The 19895-nt window shown below is 38.5% G+C and overlaps 1 protein-coding gene across 4 annotated transcripts in view; it reads right to left on the minus strand.

The window, feature by feature from the left end:
• The window catches only part of LOC5575560 (elongation of very long chain fatty acids protein AAEL008004), a 102834-nt gene that overhangs the window by 38500 nt on the left and 44439 nt on the right, over positions 1-19895 (minus strand). For 2 of the 4 annotated variants that reach the window (XM_021847808.1, XM_021847807.1), the window contains exon 1: positions 4761-4981. The exons of 1 other annotated variant lie outside the window; for it this stretch is intronic. The gene's annotated coding sequence lies outside the window, so the exon portion shown is untranslated. Of the gene's footprint in view, positions 1-4760; positions 4982-15119; positions 15264-19895 lie in introns of those variants that run through there. One more of the 4 variants, XM_021847809.1, reaches the window with a different exon arrangement.

The raw sequence follows: 19895 nt of genomic DNA on the forward strand, positions 1-19895 counted from the left end.
ACTTAAAATAAAGTTGAACCAATATTTTTGGATGAGCTTCGACTGAGGTTATGTTATTGAACCAATGTTGTATGAGCAGTCTTCAGGGAAAAATAAAAAAATTGCGTTTTTAATTCCCTGAAGACTGCTCAGCCAACATTGGTTCAATAGTTGAACCAATAAATCGTATGCAAGCTATCTCTATGCAAGCATTACACATGGAAGGGTAGTGAGGATGATATGTATATAGATAAGAGAGAAAGCTCGTCGTAGGGAGAGAGGTCCCATGGGTCGAGAGATTTTCCAATCAGCAAGAAGATTGATTTTTTTTTTTGCATGTAAGGACTAAATAAATATTTCGTTTAAATTTGATCATAATCCTTGCAGATCGATCCTTTGTCTAGGTTGAGCCGCCAAAACAACGGTTTGATAATGCGAAGCGAACACATCATTGAACCCCTGTTAAAGTTCCTTTTACATTGAAGACATGTTTATTAATGGTATTTGAGTGAATTTTATTTACGTAATAATACACTAATAAAATCCGTAAGTTTATACAGCTCTATAGCATCGAAATAAAGACACATCAACATGTATAAGGAATAATGAAACTAAAACTGAATGAGATGCCCACACCTTTTGTGATGATCCAAGATTTTTTTCCCTACATAAGAACCATTTGGACTTCATTTCATCAGATTCACGAAGACACACAGTGATTTCTCACAGTTTATGATTGCAATTTGAACCGAGTCAGGTCCAAACAAAAATTTTCTATGAAGACTTGTTTCAAGTACTGCGACTATTGCAGGATATCCAACATCTCCAATGCGTTCAGGCTTTGGATCGACCCAAGTAACCAGCATCATAGATGGATACTGGCATTTTAGTAGCACTAGAAATACAGACAAGTCTCATAACAGCACTTCCACCACATAAAAACCCTATTACTGCATCTTTAATGCTTCTAAGCCTGAGGCATACAGACATGTAATAGGCACTATATTGGCTCTATATTCGCACCTAGGGCATTGTTTAATGCTATCCAGTGGTTTTTCAGATACACCACGTGCTTTGTGTTTGAACGTATTGGTAAAAGGAAGCAAACCATAAATCTTCTCACTACCACAATCGCAGATTTTATGACAGGGAAAAGTGATGGTTTAAATTGGTATCTTTTCTCCACAATAACATTCATCTTATATGGCCGAAGGAGTGAAGAAGCAGGACTGTCGCAGGTTCGAGAAGCATATGAAGAATTTTCATCACCATATAACTTGGATCAAAATATGTAAATCGTCGTAATGAAGACGAAAAAACACTCAAAGTCAGTCTTCTTCAGTGTCAGTTACTCCCTACCCTATGATGATGCTGCACTAATAACTGGTTACTTAGATATACACTCAACTATTCATAATTCGATATTTCGTATCTCGATATTGAGTTAAAGAACCACAGTACAAGTTGGTTTCCATGGCTACTTCGATGGTATCTTGGTTCGCAGTTGCACTACTTTGTGTTCTGTAACTCGATACCTCCCTAATTTGATGGTCCTTTCAATATCAAGTTATGACGAGTTGACTGTACTACATCTTGAGTTTATTCCGGGGCAATAAGAAAGGTAGTTGAATTACAAACTTGAAAGTTTATCTACAGAAAATCCAGACATTGCATTGCATCCAACATTGCTTGGTAGTTGAATAAACGTAACGAAGTGAAACTAAAAAAAAACACAAAAAAAATACTTTATTTTCACTTCATTTTTTACTTCGAATATTTGGTTTAACATTGAACTTACGTTTTGAAGAATATTATATTTTTCGTAGTTTGTGGAAGCACAGCACACTTCTTTCGGAAGGAAGAACATACGCTATTAGGAGGTGCGACTGTTATGTTGATATTTGAGGTTATGACTTTCTTAAATAAAACTTTAAATAACTCCGTATTTTGAATTTTATTGAATACTGAAAGCCATAACCTCAAACAAACATACGCTTTTAGTTCATATGCAATACAACTTTTTCGCAAATATTAATTTTCATTTTTAAAGAATTGTTGTTGTTTCAGAGCTCGAAAAAACGTGCGTTTTTTTAGTTTTCGATGTCGAAACGTAATTTAAAAAGGGCGATGTATTGTGAAGAGTTAACTTGGAGGATATAAAAATAATTGTGATAGCAGTGCAGTGTGAAAATATTATTTTTCAAATTTGCTCAAACCAAGTAGCAGACTTCAGCAAAGTTGTAGATAATGATAATTGAAAATTTTTCTTCTAAGACACCAAATTTGTACAAGTGTTTATTCAAGAGTTACAGAGCATTTTGTATAAAAAAAACTCCTAAAACCAAATTTTTAAAACAACTTTTTTTTATAACGGTTTGAGCAAAAATGTTTATTCTAGAAAGTTGTCAACAATCGGAACATCTTTGGGTTTTTTTTTTAAGGCACCGACACGTTAAAGCTTCCAGTGGACGATTTGCCCTTTGAAACACTAGACAACGGACTAGCATGCAACGCCCAGTGGCACAGTCAAGATACTTTCCTGACGAAAAGTTTTCCGGCCTGAAGTGGGAATCGAACCCACGCTCCTTGATACGATCCGGCTAAATGCTTGGTAACACTAACCGCACGGCCATGAAGCCCACCAACTTTCTATCTCATCTGCTTTTAAAGTTGTTAACAATTTTAGTTAAAAAATATTCACTTTTTGTCCTTATGTCATGAAAAGCGGCAATCCTAACAACTTCCACCTGAAAGATATTATTTTAAGCTAACGATCAGGCATTGTTTCATTTTGTTCCGTCGTGTTCCAATGCTCATTAGGAACTACTGTTTATGGACCCATTTAAAGCAATTATTGTTTTATCAAAATAAAGCTTAAGCAATACCCTCCAACACATCAGAATACATCAACCTTCTAAAAAACACACTTTTTTCGGGCTCTGAACCAGTGTGGAATGGTGTAAATTCCAAGCAATTTGAGCAATTCCATTATAAAATCTAAGGCTATTCGAGAACTTCTCAGAGAATGCTTTAAAAGAACGTAGCACGCTATGTCTGAACCAGACGATTATAAAAATCGAATGTACATCAAGTTTTTTCTCGCATGGGATCAGTATTTTTTTCCATACATTTTGTATGGGCTGAAATGCATCGAAAATGGGATTTTCATCGGTTTTAGTATTGAAAATAGCTTAAAAGTGGAAAAAATCAAAATTTCACCGATAGAATATTTTAAAACCTTCCGATTTTGAAAATATAACCCAAATACTGAACTCTATAGCGAGGAAAAACACATTCGATTTTTATAATCGTCTGGTTCAGATATAGCGTGCGCAGTAGACTTGCGATAAAGTTTCTGTGTGAGCCAATTCGACAGTGATCCAGTGTTGGAAGACTCATACTCAAATCTCAATCATTGAGTTCTTCCGCGATAGCAAACTCATTTGAGATCTGCTTCGTAAAACTCACGCATGAGATTTTATACAAAATCACTAGTTCATGCCCAAGGAGTGAAAAATTATTCAGTCATTAAACCTATATGGAATGTGTCGAAACTAAATGTTATTGTTTATATTGCTCTCAACTTCATTAACCTTCAACAGATCACTGATTACGTTTGTTAATCTGTTGGTCTAGTATTAAAAAAGTTTCCGAAGAACCAAACGATCGTTGAATTAAAAACATGCTGTACATTATTTGAATAGTTTATTGTGAGTATTCATAATTCATAAGGCCTTTCTTATTAGTAAAGTTCGCGGCTGAGGGTGTCTGGTTTCGATTCCGCTCGGTACAGGAGATATTCGTAATCAAAATTTCCTTGACTAACCTAGACATAACATATCATCGTATCTGTCACGCGATAAACTATTTCAAAAATGGCAGCTTTAACAAAGAAAGCTCTTAGTTTTTAACTATGGAAGTGGTCATCAGCTTAGTGGATAAGCAGGCTTTGTCCCAGGGGACATGTGCTATATAATGCCAAAAATAAAAAGAGGAACTAACACCATGGCACACCGAATCCTTCAAAATTATTATTCATGAAAAAGCATCCAAAACTAATAAATCTTTAACATTGTTATAAGAATAAAAACTAAAGATCTTTTTTCTTAGCATATAAACAACGTTTCGAACTGTTGATCTATCAAATATGGTGCTATGGCCCCACTCTACAGCCAATACCTCACCCCACCCCCTCCGAACAAGTGTACAAGTACCCGAAGCACCGCACAGTTTGGGTTTAGTAAGCAAGCTTTATGAGTCGAGGCGCTTTGGAATTTGATCCATGTCGACATCGTGCGGAAAAGCCTAAACTGACACAAACCCCCCGCGCTGACGGTTGCAACTTTCAATTTATTCGGTCGCGATGTTGGCTTATCGTTGCATTTTACGGTCCGTTGATGATGATTCGATAATAAAACAAAAAATAAATCGGGTGAATGCAGACTACAACGCCTTCGATGGGTTGCGATGACCGCTCCAACACGTGTGGAATCATAAACCTTAGATATCGCTTATTTCTTGTTTCTAAATAGATCGAATCAAAATCGGAACGGGTGATTGCGTAACACACTTCAAAGCTGCTCGTAAAAGGGTCGACCATAAAACATAATTGCTTTTTTAGAGATCTAGTTTTGAGAGCAATTCGATCACTAGTCTTTTCAAGGCTAGACACAACATTAGGTCACACCACGATCACCTTCACTTGACCTACTTTTAAGCGATATTTGGGACACTATTCACTTGTTCCACAATTTTCTTCATACACTTCAACCGCTCATCACCTTTATCCTCAGGCAAACAGCACTCGTGTCTCGTTGACGCGAACTCGAACTCCAGGCGAAGCACTACGTAATAGCCGAAGAACCCTGCTAATTGTCGCGCACTGGTTCCGCCTTTGATCGAAAAAAGAAGAACGTCTGCAAGGCCTAGGTCAGGTCAACTGGATCTATCGTGCGCTGGTTTAGTACCAGCGCAACCCGCGCTTTACCGTAGTTGAGCAGAAACTAGATTCGGGGGAAAGCATTACCTATCGCAGCGCGCATCGCACATTCCGATAATCTAATTGCGCGCACACACAGGGTAGGTGCCTTCCCCTACCCGGTTATGAATGGACGAACGCGTGCCATCGATGGATACTACGACGATGCACAGTGGTTCCATTTGTTCTAACAAGCGGTCATAAATCACCTAACATCTTCTATTTTTTTGGCATTACGTCCTCACTGGGACAGGGCCTGTTTCTCAGCTTACCATCGGAAATTGTAAAACCATTCTCGTAATTGTTATTAACGAATCAGACACTAACATATTTAAAATTCGGCTCAAATTTACGTCATTCGGCTCGCTTCTTCTATAAGCGTCCAAATTGTATTCTCATACATGAATTATTGGGAGTATGTGGAAGATTTTATGAGACAGAAAATAACTGTCAACATTTCTCTAACAGTGTTCTAAATTAGTGGTTCCCAACCTTTTTAAAGTTGCGACACTCTTGGAAGTTTAACAAACATCCCGTGGACAACTGAAAACGGATGTGCATGATGTCATAGTTTTAAAAACCTGCCGGAAATCTCAGACTGATAAAATGTACCAGTTATGATGGTTAATGATCCTCAATTTAGCTGCACGTATAATTTCAAACATTTTTAGGGTTTAAATCATTCATAATATGTAAATAACGAGATGTGAAGTTGTGAATTCCAAATCAAACTTTGAATAGTTAAGTTTGATTTAATTATAAAAATTTTCACGTTCGATAAAATCAGGAAGAACTATGACTGAAACTGGTACACATACCTTATACTTAGAAGGCCGAGGCTATGCATCACAAATGATGTAAGAACTCAGTTATCCTATGTTGAAGAAGTCTATGGAAATTTTAGTCAGATGTCTACCAAGTACTTTTATATGAGTCCTACAGTAACTTTCCAAAACGATCTTGCCAGAGTTTTACAGAAAATCACTTTTAAGCCGGAAAGATTGCGCCAATAAGTATTCTAATAAGAATGTTAGGTATCAACCACATGAGTATTTGACCAAATTTTACGATGAGCTTCTTGGGATCGAAAAAAAAAATCATTGAAAATTTCACCAAAAACTCTCCGGAAACCTTGTCAGATATCCGTCGAAATACTTTATAGAAATCTACTTAGGATATCACTACTATAGATATCAGTCGAAAATCATTGATCCTACAATTCGATTTGAGAGCATTCCTGGAATGTTTTAGGTGCAAATAATGGAAATTCTAATTTTATTCAATCCCGCCAATAGTATACTAGGGTCCCAACGAATGTTGATGGTGAAATCTGCCAAGGTTAAGCTGAAAAATACGCTAGGGATTTCCTATGCGCACCTTCCTGAACAGTATTATCTCCGATATTATCAGTTTCTGCGTAGTAAGAACCTTAACAAAATAAGTTCATAAACATTTAAAAAAATTTGCAACTCTTTTGTAATGCTTCCATAAAAACCAGTGAACTAAGAGCCACTCATATTTTTTCATCAATCGAGAAAAATTATACTTTTTCACAATGGCTCCACGGACCACCGGTTGGAAAACATTGTTCTAAATGAACTAAATGATGGAATATTTTGTTCAGTAGGGTTATGAAATCATTTCAGATGTACCGTAGAATGGAGTAAATTTGATAGGTATTTTGGAAAAAAAAGTCTGATTATGTATGTTCATTTAGGCCTTTTTTTAAGTTTTTTTTATACATTTCTGCTATACTTCCTCAACTTCTAATGTACACGAACACGTCGGTGTCATGGACAAATGCACCAGTGAAAGAATTATGGAAATCCATTGATCGGCTTACATTCCATTGGTATTTAAATAGATTGATGTGTTTTTAAAATAACTTCGAATATCATAGTCAGTACTGTTAAATCAAAGACACATTAAAGACCTCCATGTTCCTTGCAGTTGCCCAAAATTTTATGGCTCATAAAGTAATCTAGAATGCCGTGCAAAGTGTACTGCGATCTGTCAAACTTGGGTACCTTTTGCACTACCGAGGGACCAAATGCAGTACTAGAAGTGGTACCCAATCTGAGCCCGAGTGGAACGGACCTGGTTAAATATCATGTTTATCACTTTGACAATTGAATACAATGCCCAGACGTGCCAAAAACGAAAGGTTGATTTGATTAAAAAATAATTACCGTATTAATGACCACGAATTAAATTTACCTAAGCCATGAAAAGGTCCACAGAAATATTGCGATTAACTGGATTGGTGAATGACCTAAGATCCATTTTTTGAATATAATTTATTTTTCCCAGTAAGAGTTTTCGGCATCACTGCCAAGTGTCGGATGCGTAGAATAGTTGGCTATTGAGCATTTTGCACCTTATTAGACTACTGTGCAAATAATTTTTGCACAGTGAACATTTTCACACCTCACACATACAGCCTGGAAGGTTGCTTCGATACCAACGTTTTTGTCTCTGTTTTGATTTGTCTTTGCGCGAACGTATTTCTGAATCTCGAAACGCATATTATTCTAGTCAACATCTTAAATTTTCAGAATACAATCCGATCATTGCCAGAAATGCTGCTGGAAAAATGCTCCAGTGAGTAGTGCAGAAATTACCCTTGCAGATGACCATGGTGATCCTGTAATTCAGTTCGGTCCTGAACGGTTAAGTCTGCTTAAAGTTCTTCCGGTAGAATGCCGAAATTCCGGAACCGATTCCTAGCATTCGGACGATGATCAGCCGTCCCTGACATGGACTACAGATACTGCAGAAGCAAACCCCCATTTTTCCCTAGCAGTATATGACCTAAGCTCCCATCGGGGTTGGTTGTCCGATCTTCACTAATGTTTCTTGTACCTGGCCAGTACTTTGAGGAGATAGAGATAGGAGTGGCACGACTGGAGACTAAGGACCACACATAGGGGTCTGTTTTATATTTCTGCAGGTACGCGAAGTACCAATGGGCGTCATGATAAGCATTTGGAACCCTCAATATGACGCTTATGGCTACAAAAAATGACCACACACCAATGACCAATGAAGTGAATTAAAAGTTCAAAAACTATGCTCCCTATATTTAAATAATAATACTTATTCACAATACCACGTGAAAACGTGCGTGAAAATAAACAAGTTTTGATAACATCTATTTTACTGCTTTGAATAATTCTGAAACGTCATAGCTTTTGAAACATACGCCTACTGGTTTTAGCGAGTGTGCAAGTTGTATCTGGCAAAAGAAAAATTGCATTGAAATCTAAAAATTCGTGCAATGGTCAATATTATTTTTATGTATTTTTTTTGTGTTTCTGTGCATTTATTTTGTGAGAATATGTCCAAGAGATGTTTTAACAAGGAATTATCACGCCACCACTATAAAATCTTGTCAAAAATATGGCTTTGATCTGAAAAAAAAAAATGATTTTTCGCAAATGATTTTTTCCATCGCAATGTTGTGTCTTGGTTGTATTTGTAGTTTGATGATGACCGAGAAATCGAGGAAGAATTTTGTTGACTTTTAGGCAAGCGGTTACAGAATAACTTCTACATTTGCATAAGTGAAGAAAAATCTTATTTAGTATCGTCATAGTTGACTGTGCGTGCGAACAGTTGCTTTTTTCATATTTACGGCTCCGCGTTCTTATTTATGCGATAAGAAGTAATAATAAATAGTTGGTACAAGTCCGTCACACTCGAGCTCAGATTGTGTACCACTTCTAGTACTGCATTTGGTCCCTCGGTAGTACAAAAGGTACCCAAGTCTGACAGATCGCAGTACACTTTTCACGGCATTCTAGATTAGCTTATGAGCCATAAAATTTTGGGCAACTGCAAGGGACATCGAGGTCTTTAATTTGTCTTTGGTTGGTAGGTATGTTGAACGATCTGACAAATTAAGGCTCCCCCAAATTAACGCGATTTTTTTCAGCGACAGCGACAAGCAATCGCCGCGATTTCGCTGCATGTATAATTTCATAAGCGTGTCTAAACCATTGTGATGCGATTTTGCTTTCGTCGTGTCAGTCTGGATGGTTCTATATAAGAGTGCTTGCAGTGACACAATAACGAAATAGTTGCGATTATGCGTCGCTGCAGCTGAAAAATATGGCGTTGATTTGGGGAGCCTTTAATAGAAGAGTGCATGGTGACGTCACGAAAAATTCTCCTTCTCTGTCCCTCTTTCATCACGCTCAATTGACTGTCCTGCTCTTTGACACTCACTGCTGGAATTGTTTAGATTTTTTTATATGGAGTTGACATTCACTGCTGGAATTGTTGACATTTTTTTTATATGGAGTTTCGAGGTTAGGTCAAGCGTGCAACGATCTATCGGAAAAAGTGTGTTTTGCCGATAATAATAATGTAATATGTACAAAAAGATGCCAAAGTGTTTGTTATGATTTACAGTTTAAAAAATTTGATATCTGATGAAAGTGTAAAGCTTGTAAAATTGATATTTACAGTCAGTGACAAAAGAGTAACAAAATGCCCAAGTTTAGGGATCTGTATCTCAGCTTCTGGTAGTCCGAATTTGCTGAAAATTGGATGACGGATTGACGGAACTACAAATAACTCGAAATTTTGTGTATACTAAGCTCACTTCATTTCAGTCATTTTCAGAGGAGTTGCAGAAGGGTTGGTCAAACAGAGAAGTAAGTAACCGAGAGATTTTTCGATTCAATTCAAAAACGGTAAATTTTGGTTGACTAGTTTCTTCGGCAAAGTTGTTCACTTTCGGAAGTGGCGGGCTCTTCGACCCCATCTATTGGGAGCTTCTGTTAACCAAGTTGTTCGATCTTCTGTTAATCAGTTGTTCGAGAAAACTTTCTTCTGGAAGGAGAATCTCTTTCCCTGCTGCGGGTTTCGTACACGTGTTACGGGTTCGCCCATCCATTTTTGGCCTTTCATACAGGATACTCACTGCTCACAAACAACAGTAAAATGATGAACAAATCGCACCTCAAATTATTCCAGTGCTATAGGCGGAACCCTGCTACAAATGATTGTAATACCTAATCGTCAATCATCATCATCATAAAATATTTTTTGGTTGGTTGGATTATATGATGATACTGTATTCCGTGTGGATAAGTGCGATAAGCGGTGGAATATTCCCAGCATTTGGACATTTAACAACACCGATCATAGTTATCATTTGCAGTTGAAAGACGGCATAACGATTCATTTTGAATTGACCTGTTACGTTTCATAAAATTCATCATGTAAAGAACAAACGGACAATGCTGTATCGTGTCAGCACCGAGGCGACAGCCCTTATAGCACGATGTAGGTAGCGTAACCCTGCTTAGGTAGGTCTATCGAAGACTCTTCACCAACCAAAAGAGGCAAAAGTAGAACAAACGAATTGATTCTACGGCAACAGACCCGGCAACGAATAAAAGACAACTATTGGAAAGGATCCCAGAAAGTAAGAACTTTGAATGAACCCGAGCTTGTTGGACTCCTGGCTCGTAAATTGCGGAATGAAAGCGTGAACATGGCAGCTTTCAAGGAAATACGCTAACCGAAAACCGGAGAACATGAATTCTGAGCGGTGGATCCCATCACCAACACTTCATTCAAGTATTGTATCTACTACAGCGGCGACGACAGAGCAGAACGTGGATTGACTTCATAGTGATTGGGAAGCATATGAAACGAGTTATTCTATGGAAATTCGTAAACGACCGGATATGTGTGTGGAGGATGAGAGAATATCCGTAAACACACCTGGCAAAACCCGAGTGGCGATGCCTGCTCCCAAATGGATCACGTGCTGGTTGATGGGCAACACTTCTGAGATGTTATGGAGGCCCTAATATCGACTCGGATCATTATCTCGTTGTAGTTGAAATTCGGGCGCTGTTATCCAGCGTCACGAGTTCCAGAACTAAAAGAACACTGCGTTTCAATATCCAACGCTTGTCGACTGATGAGGTAGCTGCATAGTACCGTCAGCAGCTAGACGAGCTGTTGGGAAGTACTAACGTTTCTGGAGATGTCACCAGACTGTGGGACCTTATCCACGAAGCTGGGACAACAACGGCACAGGAAGTGATTGGCACTGGTCAATGACGAAGACATACTGGCTGGTTCGATGAAGAGTGCCAGAGAGAGACAGACATTGATAATGTCGCCAGAAGCCGTATGCTTGTGGCTGGTACCCGATAGATCAGAGTGCGGTACAGCTCAGCAAGAGGCGAAGAAAAGTATATTTACCACAGAAAGAAAAGGTAACACGAAGAAAATGTGGTAGCTGAAGCGCAAGATAACATGAATTAGAACGATATGCGGAGATTTTATGCTACGGTAAATGGCGCACGCACAATACGGTACCAGTGCTCGCCATATTTAATGATCCAGAAGGAAATATGCTGACCGATTAAACGGTGGTGGCTGCCAGGTCGAAGAAGCACTTTCAGCAATTGTTGAACTGTGGAAATGGAAATGTAGCGAGGAACAGGATAAACATTAATGATGACGACCAAGCTGTGGAGTTTACAGTGATGACCCACCGACCATAGGAGAGGTTAAAAAGGCTATCAGAGAGCTGAAAAATAGTAAAGCTGCTGGGAAGGACGAGATCCCGGTCGAGCTTCTCAAGCACACCAATGAGCAGCTTTACCAGTCGATCCACCGTGTACTTCTGAAGGTATGGGAGGACGAAGAAATGCCCACCGGCTGGTTGGATGGCCTTATCTTCAAGCAAGGGAACAGGCTGGAGTGCCAATTACAGAAGAATTACCCTGCTGAATTCGACGTACAAAATGCTGTCGCGCATCCGATTCAACAGACTGAGACCGCTCGAGGAGTCCTTCGTCGGTGTACTTCAAGCTGGTTTTCATGAGGGCTACTCGACAATGGATCAGATGTTTACCTTGCGAATGATCCTAGATAAGTTCCGGGAGTATAACTTGCAGACTCACCATCTGTGTATTGCTTTCAAGGTGGCGTACGACTCAGTGAAATAAATGAGCTGTGACAAATAATGTCTGGACATGGTTTTCTATCGAAACTAGTTTGACTGATACGTGTTACGCTGGATGGTTCAAAATCGGAGGTGATCCATTTCGCATGAAAACGTTTCGCATATGGACTTTTCGCATACGGACGTTTGGAATAATGGACGTTTCGCATAATGCAGTTTCATACAAGAACAAGTAGCATTTCATAGAAGGCAGCCTTACAGTTGAGGTCGAAACCCAGTCAACATTTTGGTTGGTATAACATTTGTTATACATCATTCTATATGAATCAATTCTATCGTATAGAATGCATGAAAAGGCTATATACCTACCAAAGTGGAGGCTGTATGCGTACTTGGCACGACTTTTTAAGACTTTCTGCGATCAGATATACGATGCCACAAAATTTGGATGAAAATAAAAAAGATGTTTCCAGCAAACCTCGAACACGGGACCTCTGGATTAGGAATCGAACACTGTACCACTGTACCACCAAGGATTACTTAATATTGACTTGAACATTTGCCAATATTTATGCATGTTTCATGTACAGCGACACTTGCTTTGTTGTTCTTTGAAGCCCATCGTCAGCACATACCAAATTTGGGTGGCAATTTTTGATAAGTTATTGCGATTTCATATGATGCTTTTTGGATTGGTATATGATCTGTCAGTTTATACAACTAAACGCGATTCTATGTTGCACTGTTTACTATATGTTTTGTTGTCAACACAGATTGTCGTTTATGAATCGTAGTGGGGATTTATATACAATTTTGGTTGACATTGATAACGCTTGATATGACATCTTGTGCGATTCTGATTTTTGATGCACGAATATGTGATTCAAGACGCACATTCATATACGATACGTGGTTCACTGGGAATACGCGTATCTGTCAAAGGATACAAACTCTAGTGGAATTAAATGGTAAAGTTCGTTTTTTTCATCTACATGTAATTCTCAATACGCCAAATGTCCATTTTGCCAAGTGTCCTTATGGGAATCGTCCTTATGTGAAACGTCTTTATGCGAAATGTCCCACCCCCTTCGAAGTCAAGTGTTTGGATCACAGACGAGGTGTCAACCTCGCTCGTGACGTTAGACGGATTGAAACAAGTAGACGCACTTTCGAACTTACTGTTTAACATTGCGCTCGAGGGTGCTATTGGGAGATCTGGCGGGCAGAGAAACGGAACTATTATCACACGGTTGCGCATGTTCCTTGGCTTTGCGGACGATATCAACCTTATTGGGATCGATTGTAGGTCAGTGGAGGCAGCCTTTGTGCCTCTGAAGAGGTTGACAGTGAGGATAGGCATGACTATTAATTCTATCAAAACGAAGTACATGGTTGCAGGTAGAGATAGATTAAGGCTTGGTGGTGTAGGTGCTGAGGTAGTGTTTGATGGGGATGTTTTTGAAGTTATTGAAGAATTTGTTTTGGAACACTTGCGACATGTGATAACGATGTTTCCCGTGAACTTAAAAGACGTATCCGGATGCGAACAAGGCCTTTTACGGACTATGTAACCAGCTTAGGCCAGGCAACATGCAAGCGGATACAAAATTCACTCTGTATAAAACATTGATTGTTTCTCCCGGTGGATCTATACGGGCACGAAGTGTGGACGTTGAAAGATGCAGATCGGAAATCTTTCGGTGTTTTTGAGCGTAAAGCGCTGCGGACAATACTCGGTGCAAAACTCGAAAATAGTGTGTGGCGCAGGCGCTTGAATCAACAGTTGTATCAAGTGTACAAAGATGCAAATATTATCAAGCGTGTGAAATACGGCAGACTTCAGTGGGCTGGCCACCTAGTGCAAATGTCGACAGAAAGAATTGCAAATATACTATTCAGCAGGGAAGCAGGTAGAGGTCGGCGACTTCGTGGAAGACCACGAATACGCTGGCTGTACTTAGTGGAAGAGGAACTGGCGACCCCTAACGATCAGGCAACTGGAAGTATAGCCCAAGACCGACGAAGATGGAGCTTCGAGGAGCCACCGATCGATGGGGTTAATATGTACCGAAAGTGGTAATTCTGGTTGAAAGTTCAATTGATTTTTGTTCACAAAAACTGTAGTAATGAACAAAATGCTGAATTTTTTTGACTCTTTCACATATTTAAAAATCAGAAAAATCCAGTCTCATTAATGGATTTGCTATAATTATCCGTCAGACAACTAATTTAACGATTTTTGTCCTATGGGCGAAACCACTGTGGCGATGGAGGGCTTTCCCCGTCGGACTTTTCGGCTAGAGGCTAATGCCACGGTCATCTCGACCGTCTTAGGGCGCGGCCAGGGTAGACGCGAATTGCGAAGCGAAGCGAAAATTGCACGGGAAGGAATAACAATTATTAATAATGAAATGTCAAACTCCAAAGGATTTTCGCGTCGCTTCGCGTGACGCGTCTACCCTGGCCGACACCTTAGACTTGAGTGCAAGCAGAACCTCGCGTGGATTTTTGCGCCGTTTGAGCTATCCACTCTGAAGTACAAGGAGAGTCAGCTTTCGTTGAAGCAAACTTAGCGGTCCGATTGCAATACTTTGCCTTGGTCGTAAAGCAGTCGGCAGTTAAGGTACAAGAAGTTTTGTTGTTATGCGGTGTTTATTTTATTTTTCCACGACCACCTTCTCCTCGTCTTCGTCGGTTTTTGCTGTGCATTTCTTTGCTTGTTTGGATTATGTTGGATGATAGGTTTGGTAGGTGCTGTGTGGTGGTCAGTCGATGGCTGCTAGGAAGTGTTCCTGCTGCCTATTTCATGACGGTGATAGGTAAATTATGCTTAAAGGTGGTCTGTTACTCCCACGCCACGGCGATGTCGATTCCATGCAGCGGTTTGATGTTTGTTAATAGCTCGATGAATAGGTGTATGTGGTTTTAGGTTTTCACTTTCGTTATCAGGGCATTTACCGTATTTGCAGGTTTAGATGTGTTTCGGCGCATTTGAAATTTGTACATCGATATATGGTGGGAGCTATATAAATGTATTCATCGGAATGGGATATCAAACTCACACAGCTATGAAAAAGTGACAATTGTTATATGAGTGCAATTTAAAGTGAACATTTAAGTTTTGACACTCATTATAAGTAATTGCATTTTTGTTGTTGTTTTTTACCTATTTTTTAAATCTTAGGAGGTCTAGAGATGCATTTTTTAGCGTATTCTTAAATAATATACCTGATGTGTTGGTCTAGAAGAGCTCAATTTTGTGCAAATTGTACTCAATGTTGTGTAACTTTGTTTAAGCGTGTTCAATATTTCTTATTTTGCTGATTTGCAAATCAGTACTGGTGCCAAACGAGGATTGATGATTTCATGGAACATACCTGCAATGATAGAACAGAAAAAGCAGTTTAGCTTTGATATGATTTGTATGGGAGTCATGGTTTTAATTGGTGCGACAAAATTAAAAAAAAGCTCGTTCCACATAAATTGAGACGTAAACAATAATTTTGAATTGTTATTGTCCAAATGTTATGTAACTCGTAAACCCTTATGAGCTTAGGTTTTCAATATTTTTAATGTTTTATGTTAACTATCCATTCATAGTTTCAAAATGTATAAGTTTACCGTTGATCTGGTTGTATAGACAAAAAACCAAAAATTGATAATAGATACTATAAAACCATAAACCACAACAAGTCTTTTGATAATCGCCACAAAGTAACAACGCCGTCATAGTAATAATAATAACGCATTTTTATTGCAGTTGCAGTTAATCTTTATGACTCAGTCGATTTTTTGCGAGGAGCTGTTGACAGATGAACATTTGCTGCTTCACGAATAATAATTTCATTGAAATAGAAAAAAACTGATAAGTAGAGAACGTTTTCATCAATCCTCCTGAGTAGGCATCTCATCAACATGGTACCTAATCAAAAAAATTTCCATAACCACGATCTCAAACATTTTGTTCCGGTCACGGAAAACCAGCTTAATAACGCACATCACACCACCGGTTACGTCTTGGTTTCGGTCGCCTGCAACCAACGTACCTACCAATCAAAACCTTAACCCAAGCAAAAACGTCAAAGATCGCTGCAATCGCATAACCGCCAATTAAAAGACGCTAATGACTTTACTGCTGCCTAATTTCAATGTTTCTCCATGCTCAGATGTATCAATCCGCAGATTTGATCCCTCAAGTTCAATTGTTTATTGCCGTAACTTAGCTGGAAGGGTGTTTTTCCACCAATTTGACACAATTTCACACCAGCAGCAGCGCTTAAATTGGAATGGTTGCAATCAAAATCTCATTAAGCTTTGATGCATTTCGATTGTCGTCGCGATTAACTCGAAACAAAGTATCTTGCAAGATTCATCTAACAAACAACCCTAATATCGTTTTTACTCGTATAAGCCATTTTACGAGACGTTTCGGAACAGCTGATCGCCGCAACGGCGTCAATTGACAGGAGACCTGGGATTAAATCCAGCGTGATTTTCAACAACGCCTCATCTTACCAAACGTGGACATGGAGAAAATGACAAAAATGAGATCCAAAAATGTTCGTTACTGCAACATTACACCTAGTTATTGTATCAGCTATCTCTGTGTTACCCATATTGCACATAAAAAAGCACTTTTGTGATCAGAAATATTTTAATAATTTATCTCCATTTAAGTTTTCGCCTGGATGAAAAGCTACGCTAGAGATGCGCACAGTCATCAACCATCATCATCGCGAAAACTGACGACGATGATTGAAAAATCCCAGGTCTCCTGTCATTTGACCAGGCTTCGTAAAATGGCTTATACCGAACACTTGAGGCTAACAGTGACTTTGAATGCATCCAATTTGTAAAACATTTTGCTTTAAATGTCAAACACTGTGTTCATTCTTTCCCATATTTCGATTTAATTTTGTTAGGAATTTGAGACCAAACACTAACATACCGCCAAACATCATCCATATTAGGTAACACTCTTCATCTGCTTTGCTCCTCCGAGAGGTTCGTCGCTTCCCCTTTACTTTCGCTGTCAACGACGAGAGTCTCTCTCTCTCTTTCTCTTCTTGCGGTCCGCGGCGCTCGGTTATTGACTGTGGCTCCGGGGCGGTAGACGACCGGCAGCCACTAGCCAGCGTTCCGTCCGAGTCCGAGTCAGGGGTGAATGTGTGTTTAGCGGTCAAGTTCAGTGTGCCACACACATCTTAGCGGGCGCACTTGGCTCTTGGCACAATGGCACGCAGTCAGCCGTCAATCGGTAGAGGAAGGCAGTTTGACCGTTTCGTCTATTCATTCGGCCGGTAGCCGACGCGACGATGCGGATGACTGATTGGATGCAAAGTAGAAGCCGCACAGAAGTCGCCGAGCTGAAGGTTAGATGTTACAGCGGTGCCATTTTTGTCATTAATAATCTGTTGGATTGTGCAATAAGCATTGTTCGATAGAGCTTAATACTTTTTTCACGAGCCGATTGACGCCAACTGCATTGACTTTAATTAATAACGTTGTCTGTTTCTTAATTATAATAATTCAGGTAACATCAATAATTCTCTAGTCTATTGTAATGCAAGGATAAACAAAGTCCAAATTAAATCTTCCCGATCAGCCTAGATAGCCGAGTAGTGTCGGTAGAGGTTGTTTCAATTGGCTTAAAATTAACACTACGGACTGCTTGATCCGGTGTTGTTACTCCGAGATAATCGGCTACCTTTCCTCAGTCTTAAGCCTGAGACTTAATAAAGTGGGATTATGAATATGTTTATATTTAATTTAAATATAGTTTCGCATTATCCGTTTATACAGTGTTTTCTGTTCTTCTGGCCTTTGGCGACTTTTAATAGATACTTATCTGTTTTTGCGCAGCTAGTCTTTTTCGTACTAAGATTGCAAAAAGCCTTATCCTGCCTAGTTCGAGTAGTGGCTACGGTTAGGATAGTTCAGATCAATATAAATCGCACGATCGTTCGTACGAAAAAAAAAACAATAGTTCAATATTCGCACGAACTGTTCGAGATTCTGCATGAACGAAGTGTTCGCCAGTGTTCGAACCGTGAACAAACACGTCTGTAGTTCCACGACTGATGGTCGTAGCAACCAATTTGTGATTTATTTATTGATCGTCAAAATGATACTTCTGCTGTTGCTGTTACCAAAATATATAATTAACGAACGATGTCCCTACACTAAACTTTCTTCATTTTCATGTATGAATTTGTAATATTTCTCAGGAGTGTATCAATGATATTTCTAGGAGTATTTTCGAGGAATTTTCCTACAAACACCATCAAATATCCTTCCAAAAATCCATACAATAATGTATTGGATTATCTTGAGGAATCTCCCAAAACAAATATCGAGGAAAAACTCAAGCACTTCACGATTTCTATAAATTCATGGAGGACATCGTCTATTAAATGTTGCTGCATATCCTCCCATACATATACAAAGTTTGCGTGCTCAATTTTTTCAATGTTTCCTTCAAGTTTGTTGGGTTTTACTGTGGAATTTACATATTGCATTACAATCTTTCATGAATTTTCACCTTAAATCGTCAAGACTCAATCCAAATCAAAAATAAAGGTTTTCTAAGGAATCTAACATTTGTGCAAATTTTCGGAGGAATCTTTTTCATTTACGTAAAATTTTATAATATGAAGAAAGATAGTACTAGTAAATCTCTTAGCTTGCTACATCCCATTCCTCCAAAATTATCTCGAGAAATTTAAAGTTTTTTAGAGTTTCCTCCTCTCGAAAGATTTCTAAACAAATGTTTCCTGCTGTTCTTTTAATCGTTTCTTCATGAATTACTAATTAAAAATGTTTTGTTTGTTTCGTTTCATTTTTCCACCATTTTAGCGCTTACTCTAAGATTTTGTTCTATGATTATTTGAATTCCTCTACCAGGCATAAATGTATTTGGAATAGAGATTCAAGCATTGCTGATGAAGATTGTTTACGAAATTATGGAAAAAACTTTTTTAAAGCAGTTCTTCACACATTTTCAAAAGTATCTGTTCTGATTCAAAAAAACTTCATAAGCTTCTCAACATATATCTCCCCGAATATATCTACAATTGTGTCCTGGAAGCCTAGAAGGAATTCTTCGTTTCTCAACAATCTTGTTCTATACAATTATTGAAGATTTTTCAATAGTTTTTCGAGATTCCTCAAACAGTGTTTGCTGGCACATATAAGATAAATTTTTCCAATCCCAATAATGTTCAAAGGTTTTTTTTCAATTCCTAAATTAATTATTTGGAGTTAGAGGAAATATTCGCTGGAAGAATTCTAGGATGCACTCATAAGAAATTTTTAAGGTTATCCTCGTAGATTTTTTGCGAAAAATAAACGGGAGAGAAATTCTATAAGAACTCCTGGAACAACTCTTGGGTGAATACTACAAGAAATTAAAAATAAGACAATTTACACCGTCTTCAGCACAAAGGCTGCACAGACTGAACGATCACTAACATTAGGCAACGGACAACACGGAACACCCAGTAGCCCAGCGATGAATTTTTCGTTTTGACGAAAAGTTTTCACCGACTGGAGCGGGAAACTAACCCACACCCCGTGGCACAATGCGCCCAGACGACTGACGCTGCTAACCGCAAGGTCACGAAGAAAAAGTCCTGGTGGGATTCGTAGTGAATTACCTGGAAAATTACCAACAACCTTCAGGATTGTTTTCATTTTTATCGTTTTCATTGATTGTTTTTATTTTTGAATTAGTAAAATAAAACTCATGAAAAAGATCATAATGGAATCTTGCAGTAATACCGGAAAATAATCCACAAGATTTTTTTATAAATTTCCTTAAAAATCATTTTCTTAAATATCTTCATTAGAAGAAATAATAATAGTTTTTTTTTGAAGGAAGCCAGTGATTACTTCCTGGAAATATTCCTATTCATTTTTTATGTGAACAAATTATACAGTCAACTAATAGTACAGTTTATAATTGTCAATCAAACTGAACCAAATGATTTAAAATTTGAGTATTAA

This window comes from Aedes aegypti, chromosome 2 (assembly GCF_002204515.2).
Source record: "Aedes aegypti strain LVP_AGWG chromosome 2, AaegL5.0 Primary Assembly, whole genome shotgun sequence".
Taxonomy (NCBI): domain Eukaryota; kingdom Metazoa; phylum Arthropoda; class Insecta; order Diptera; family Culicidae; genus Aedes; species Aedes aegypti.